The sequence below is a fragment of the Amborella trichopoda genome, chromosome 8 (assembly GCF_054954075.1).
Source record: "Amborella trichopoda isolate Santa Cruz 75 chromosome 8, AtrichopodaSantaCruz75HAP2 v2.0, whole genome shotgun sequence".
Lineage (NCBI taxonomy): Eukaryota > Viridiplantae > Streptophyta > Magnoliopsida > Amborellales > Amborellaceae > Amborella > Amborella trichopoda.
In genome coordinates, this window is record NC_142343.1 from 18397174 (window position 1) to 18404625 (window position 7452).

Below are 7452 nucleotides of genomic sequence, written 5' to 3' on the forward strand. Positions count from 1 at the left end.
ATAAATATGACTCTACAAGGTGAAAGATGGAACTCCATGGCTCATGGAAAGTAACCCGAGTTCTAGGGATAGGATAGCTTGGTGCGCGATTGACCCAAGGGGATTGAAGGGGTAAGCATGACTCCATGGGGATAATGAGCTAAAGTATGCATGTAACTCCGCTGAGAATGACAGGCCGGAGCACAGGTGCAACCCCACTGGGGATTAAAGAGATAAGATTGACCCTAACTCCACTGGGGATAATGGGTCGCTATACAGATGTGACTTCTAGTGGGAATGAGGGAGGTGCGTCCATTTCACAGATTAAAGTCATGCGCATGGACTATTTGTCACACCATTTTAACGTCGTTCTATAGGGACGTGCACTACAGTTTAAGGTCTTGTCACTTGGACCATGGCTATGCAGTTTAAGTCCTGCAGCTAGAACCATGCAGTTTAAGGTCGTGCAACTAGACCTCCGCTACAGTTTAAGGTTACATAGTTTGGACCATGATTGTCACAACCCCACCCTCGACCGCCCAACCCTTCTAAATGGAGGGCGATCGAGCGGGGCTTCGTGATCTCAATGTAGCATTTGTCTCTCGGGTTAGAGTAGAATCTATGCCTTTTTTTGGTAATCAAGCAAACCAAGGAAAGTAAAATCTTACACAAGTCTAGAATTTAAAACATGGCCAAACCATACACTAAAAGATATTACGTTACATTTCTTTCAAAGAGTGCTACAATAAAGTTTAGGGCTCCAAGGCCCATAGTTACATAGTTCCAAGAAAATAATATAAACAGGGCTGAGAGACCAGCTACCTACAAGGTTTAAAGGTCCTTCACAAGGTGGCTGCCTCGGTCTTCAGCTATGGCCCGCACTTCTAGCTCTGAACCTGCTACTCTCAGTCTACAGGGAGGAAAAATAATGGAATGAGATTTGAAGCTCAGTAAGAATATCTAATTTTATGCAATGGTAATGAATCTACTCATGTGCAATAAACAATTCATTTTATGATGATCGGTGGTAGTGCAGTGGCTACATATTTGGTCATCTGATTAGTGTATCAAATACAGTCTTAGTATCCAAGTAATGCGGCATCAATTAAGAACAGTATCATGCATTAATTGTAGCTAATATCAATATCATGCAATCATTACGGCTAAAGGAATTCACATCCACAATTCATCTATCATGCACTCACTCCCTCGTTCACCTACTCCTGCCAGTAGAAGCCCTATTCATCAGGCCAAGCCAATCCCGTTGCTTAAGACTTCCACCATCCCACAGGAGGGAGAGCAATGTCAAGCAGGTTAATCCACTTCATAATACCCTCGACTCACGCACATGGTCCCCAGCGCGCATTGGGGATTCTACAGGCCTTTACCTTGCATGACATCCGTTAATCACATATCTCATCTCATGATTCTCAAGGAGCAACCCTTCTTTCTCCCCTAACCAGTTCTTGTCATTGTGCAGGCTAGGGAATGTGCAGGCATCACCTTCTTGGCGTATCAATCTCCACTACCGATGGGTGCTCCATCACATAGATGATGATATAAAAACACAAGCGGCAATGCACAAGAGGAGTCACCGTCATCAAAATTTACAGTGACTGTGAGCGATGGTATGTCTCACGTTTTGGTCCATATCTTTTGATCCATGTAACATTTCATCATGATACAAAAATCGAAATTTAACTAGACGTGTGAATCTTTCATTTGAAACCAATTTGGGCACATTTGGGTGCCGTTTAGTTAGTGCAAAGCTCAGGGTGAGAGCCCACATAGTTGCTGGAAAAATCACCTTCCCTCAAGCAGTAACATGTCATCACCATGTTATACAATATTTTATAAATCAACTTAAAACATAAATTTCATCTTAATCATATCAAGTGAACTTGTAAGTTTGGTAAGACAATGACTCTATGATTTTCCCAAAGTTCGTAGGCCATGTTCCACATTCATTCTACTCCATTTATCTTTCATTCTACATTCATTCGTTCTGTCATACATAGCATTAAATCCACTTACCGGGTCACGACGCTCCCAAACTCCCTCGTGCAGGTCGCCTGTTGCTCTTTGCTCCCTTCCACAGCAGCTGCACACTTGAATCTTCATGCGTAGGTTGCCCGTTTTAGCCAATCGTTACGCTCCATGCTAAGTGTTAGAGAGAGAGAGAGAGAGAGAGAGAGTTTGAAAAGCAACGGTAGTTGGGGGAAAGGTGGTTGGGGGAAAACATTGTTGCTGGCATCACACTCGTGGCTTGGCATTGACAAATTGGCAAGACACTAACAAACATGGCGCGACGCTGACGCCGCTAACGGCTGCACACCAGACCAACCGCGCACGGCATTATCTTAGTCGGCGATACGCATGCGGTGATGCTCCAGCTGGCGGGACGCATGCGGCGATGCTCCAGCCGACGATATGTATGTGGCGATGCTCCAGCCAGCGATACGCACGCGGCGATGCTTTAGCAAAAAATACGCACACGGCGATGCTCCAGCCGAAAATACACACATGACGGTGCTCCAGCCAGCAATACACACGCGACGATGCTCCAACAGGAGGTACGCACGTGGCGATGCTCCAGCCGGCGGTACGCATGCGATGATGTCTAGCTAACAATACGCATGTGGCAACGCTTCAACCGCTGATACGCACGCAGCAATGCTTCTGTCGGTGGTACACATGCGGTGATGCTTCAGCCAGCGACACGCACGTGGTGACGCTTCAGCAGATGATATGCATGCGATGATTCTTCGTACTCCCTTCGCGCGCAGCGACACACCTATCACGCTCGTTACAATACCCCTTGCTTGCTCGCGGTGTTACGCTTGCTTCACCCTTATGCATGGCGTTAACTTTCGCCCAGATGACTCTAACCTCTACTCTTGACACTGGGCACGCGCTTTTGTCTTTCTCGACTTCCTTCTCTCTCCACTACCGCTAGTGGTCCGATTTAAATGAATTGTGCTTACAATGGTGCTAAGCCTTTTAACATCATGCGGTCAAGACATGCACTACAGTTTAAGGTCATATAGCTCGATCATGGTTATACAATTTAGAGTCATGCAACGAGGATTGTGCAGTTTAAGGTCATGCAAATAGACCTTAGCTACAGTTTAAGCTCAGAGAGTTTGGACCATGCAGTTTAGGGTCGTGCACCTAAACCATTTAGGTGAGTAGGGAATGTGACTCCATGGGGGAGAGAGCCGTAATTGGAGACTTGACTCCCTAGGGATGCAAAGTGGTGGCCTACTTGTGGGGATGACAGGTCATGATCTAGGAAAGTGGGAAAAATCCACAATCAGCTGCACTATAGCAAGCGCAAGGTGCTAGCATAGGAAAGGTAAATGGTGCGGCACACGATGTTTAAGCCTTTGGTGACGTGCACGACAATAACACTTTGTGAAGCACACGATGATAGCTCTTTGTGAAGCACACGGAGATAGCTTCTTGTGAAGCGCGTGGCGATAGCCTCTGGTGAAGCGCGCGATAGTAGCCCTTTGTGAAGCATGCGGCGATAGCCCTTTGTGAAGCACGCGGTGACAGCTCTGGTGAGGCCCGCAACGATAGCTTCTAGTGAGGCGCGTGTCGATAGCATCCGAAGGACGCACGACGATAAGTCATAATGATATCAACAGATGAAAGCAGGTTCATGAGGCACAGGGGGCAGCGATTCGTAATCGAGCCTCGGGCTGGACCCGCCCCGGCCTGGACCTATCGTCGTCTGAAGACAAGGACTTGGAGCGTTATTTTGAATTTGTGAGGGGCACTTTGAGGTAATGCAGACTATAAAAGGGGGTAAAACCCCATTTTACTATTTGATCGAAATGTAAAACAGTGAAATGAGTTTCAGAGAAAGCCAGAGCTTCCGTCGAGTGACTTTTGGCAAGAACTTCGGGTCAAAACTCACAGCGTGCAAGCGTTCAGGAGCTCTTCAACGAACTTGAGCAAGTCTTGAGCCTTACATAGTGTTTTGCGAACGTTTCAGAGAGTGTCAAGGCCTCTTGAGTAAGGAATAGGGAGCTTCACAGGGCTTCTCCGAGGCTTTTCAGGTGAAGAATAGTGGTCGTTGAAGCTATCATGAGAGAAACAATGGTGCCATCAGGTTGTGACACTATGTCCGGTGTGAATAGGGAGTCTTTGGTTGACTTTTGGCAGTCCTGCGTTCAATGGTAGGGAAGGAGAAGGTACAGTTGCTCCGCTGGAAACTCTGCGATTTTTTCGATAGATAGAGGAGTGCGAAGAAGGGAGAAGGGAAACCCATGGGATCACAGGGAGCTGCTACAGGAATTCTGGTGGTTTTTCGTTAGATTCGGTCATCGGTGGGGGAGAGGGAATAGACGGGGAAGGGTTTCTAGGTGAGTAGGAGTGAATTCCTGATGAGGAGAAGAAATGCCACTGGGAACATGAGGCCTCACAAGCTTGTAACGGTTGGGGAGGTGAAGGGCTGTGGGACAGCGAGCGGTCACCCTCCGCACACGCTGTGATAGGCCTCGTCACGAGTGTTAGGCGGCGTGCCTAGATTTCGAGGGATGTGCTGTGCCGCACTTGTGACACGTGTGAACTGCTTGCGGCTTGGTCTTTGCGAGGTGATTCTGCTTTACTTCGATAGACGATGATAGCCCCTTAGTCATGAGATGGCGGTAGCCCTGCCTTCCACACACGGAGATAGCCATTTTGGTTGTGAGACGGCGATAGCCCTGCCTTTTGCACATGGCGATACCACCTTAGTGAGCCGACGGTGATAACCCTTATTAGAGTAGCAGGCATTATGCCTTAAGTTACCAACCGATGATACGCCCTTGTGAACGTAGCCGACACTAAGCCTTAGCATTTTGTGGAAGTCTTACGTAGTCGGTGATAGCCTTACCTTCTGCGCACGGTGATAAGGCTGCCTCTTAGTGACTTACGCGCGACAGTTAAGCTATCGTTCTAACTTCATGGCCCTGCCTTCAGGTGCCATTCCAGATGTGAAGAACCTCCCACCAGTAAGGGAGCTTGGCACTAACAAATTCACCAGTGAAAGCTTAGTGAGGGGTGAGCCAATTTGGCTCACCGAGGCTTTGTGTGAACCGAGGAGGTCTTTGAGCGCCACCTTTGCTAGTGACCCCGTTCGCTTTGAGGTTAGAGAAGACGGCGACGGGAATGTAAGAATAGAAGAAGGGGTAGGCCTCCTCCACTATTTGCATTGGAATATAGCCTCAGGCGGGGACTTGCCGACCCTAGGCAAGAGAATGGTGAAGACCCAGCCTGAAGTGGTCTTCTGCTGGTCTCCAAGTGTAAGAGGAGCACCAGTATTTGAAAGGGTATTCTTGCTAGACTGTAAGGGTGTTGAGTCGATATAGGGACGCTCTGAAGCACGCTTCCCTGCTGGCCGTTATTCTGTGTTCGGTGGGATACTATGACCGTTGTTCAAACAGGATCAAAGTGTTATTGGAAACTTGGAGCCATGCCAGTAATACATGGCTGCTTGGTCGTGGGGAAGCAGGGATGTCTCTGCTAGATCTGTACTTCATTGGTGGGCTCCCACTCATCGGTGCTATATATGACGAGGTTGTGCCCCCGTACTCGGTTATTTTTTAATGTAAACGGGTGGAAAAAGAAGACCCGCCAGCTGGATTACAAGAGTTGTTCGGGATTTACCAGCTACTCTACTTTGAGTCAAAGAAGGGACACGTCTCCTTCAACCAATGGGTGGCATACTTTTATGGAGATTGCGATGATGAGGCTGATCCAAGCTTGATAAGAAAGGAGAAGGCATCCATGGAGGGAGCCCCTCCTATATTTGAGCAGCATAGAGGGAACGATCACATCTTTTTGGCGGCGTACCTGGTTCTCTTCTTGTGCAAGTTCACTCTCCTCGGAGGAGTAGACACCATTCATCCAGGCACTTTATATGCAGCTTGTGACATGGCAGGGGGGTGAGAGTATGCGCTCACACAACCGATCTTATACAGCATCTATTATGGCTTAGGAGCCGTATCCAAGGGAAAAATCTATCAGGGCGATGAAGGAGGGAACAACATAGTGGACGGCAAAGCCTTCCGATGGGACTTCAAGACGCCTTTCCCCATCCACTATGTGTATGACTGGCTTGGGGCTTATTTCTCCAACACCTTCCTCACAAATAGGGTGCTGGATGAAACAGTGTACCCATTTATCTTGAGGATCGTTGGGCAGAAAGCGATATTTCATACTCCTGGTTACGCACGTAGCCTATTCTTCAATGACCATCTTCATATGAGTAGACCCACCATCCCAGCTGGAAACCTCACGAATCACACTTCTGCCGATGAGCTGGGCATTCGTCTGGATGGTGTTCTTACCACTCATAAGGAGCTGATGTATATGCTGAATCTCAGAGGCGGGTAGTTAGGTGCATCAATCTCACCCTCCAGATCTGGATGATCGGGTGGCACGTGTCTCTGGTTTCAGGGGAGACTCAAGACTTTTGAGATTACTCTCTTGGGAATCTCGTTCGAGAACAAGGGCAAGTATTACCAACTGATGAGAGAAGAATTTAAGGTGGGTTCATGACTTACATGGGGTGGCTCGTGTGGGCCACCTCTTAGATCACGAAGAAAGCCCCCCAGTAATAAAACTGGTTTAGAATCGCCTCCCCTGGCCTGTATTCTCCTGTTTTATGCAATCACACATATATGGCAAAGGTTATAAGTCAAGTGGGTTAGTGGACCTCACCTGGCCTTTTGGGTGAACGTACACAGGCATGTACATTCAAAAGAAGAAAGAAAGAACGAGAGAAGAATTATGGGGGAAAGAAGAATTTGACAAAGTGGGGAGATCAACATAGTGACAAAGCTAGTGGGTAATTGGCCTGACATGATAGTAAAATGGGCTCGATAACTCAGACCAGCTCAACAGGATTACTACGAAACGTCAATACCGATACTGACTAGCTAGACATGATGGTGAGTCTGTTGTGGCGATAAAGCGGGCACATTAATTTTGGCATAACAACATTATGGCTAGACGATAGGACTATCATAGGAGGCTAATCTCAACCCTTCTTAATCAAATGAAAGGATAACAGAAAGAATGAAAATCATAAAGAAAGAGAAATAAGTAAGAGAATAAGAAAGAGAAGAGAAAGAAAAAGAGGAAGAGAAAGAAAGAAGGAGAAGAGTGTGAGAGAAGAGAGAAGGAAGGAGAAAAGAGGGTGAAAGACACAGTCAGCGTTAGGCATCGCCGGCTGTGTTGGAAGAGGAAGAGAAGGAAAGACACAGTCGACGCTAATCATTGCCGGCTGGGTTGGAAAGAGAAGAGAGAGATGGATGCAGTCGGTGCTAGGCTTCGTCGACTATGTTTAAAAAAAGAGGAGAGAGAAGACACAGTCGGCGCTGGGCATCACTGGCTAGGTTGGAAGGAGAAGAGAGAAAAATGACACAGTCGGTTCTAGGCTTCATCGACTGTGTTTAAGAAAAGAGGAGAGAGAAGACACAG

At 47.4% G+C, this 7452-nt stretch overlaps 1 long non-coding RNA gene across 1 annotated transcript; it reads right to left on the bottom strand.

Annotated features, from left to right (window-relative positions):
• Window positions 1–679: 679 nt before the first annotated feature.
• On the bottom strand, window positions 680–6982 carry LOC148780934 (uncharacterized). The gene is made up of 2 exons (XR_016060076.1): window positions 2014–6982; window positions 680–889 (listed from the first exon to the last, which is right to left on the bottom strand). It is a non-coding gene; the product is annotated as an uncharacterized LOC148780934 (long non-coding RNA).
• Between the last annotated feature and the right edge of the window lie 470 nt (window positions 6983–7452).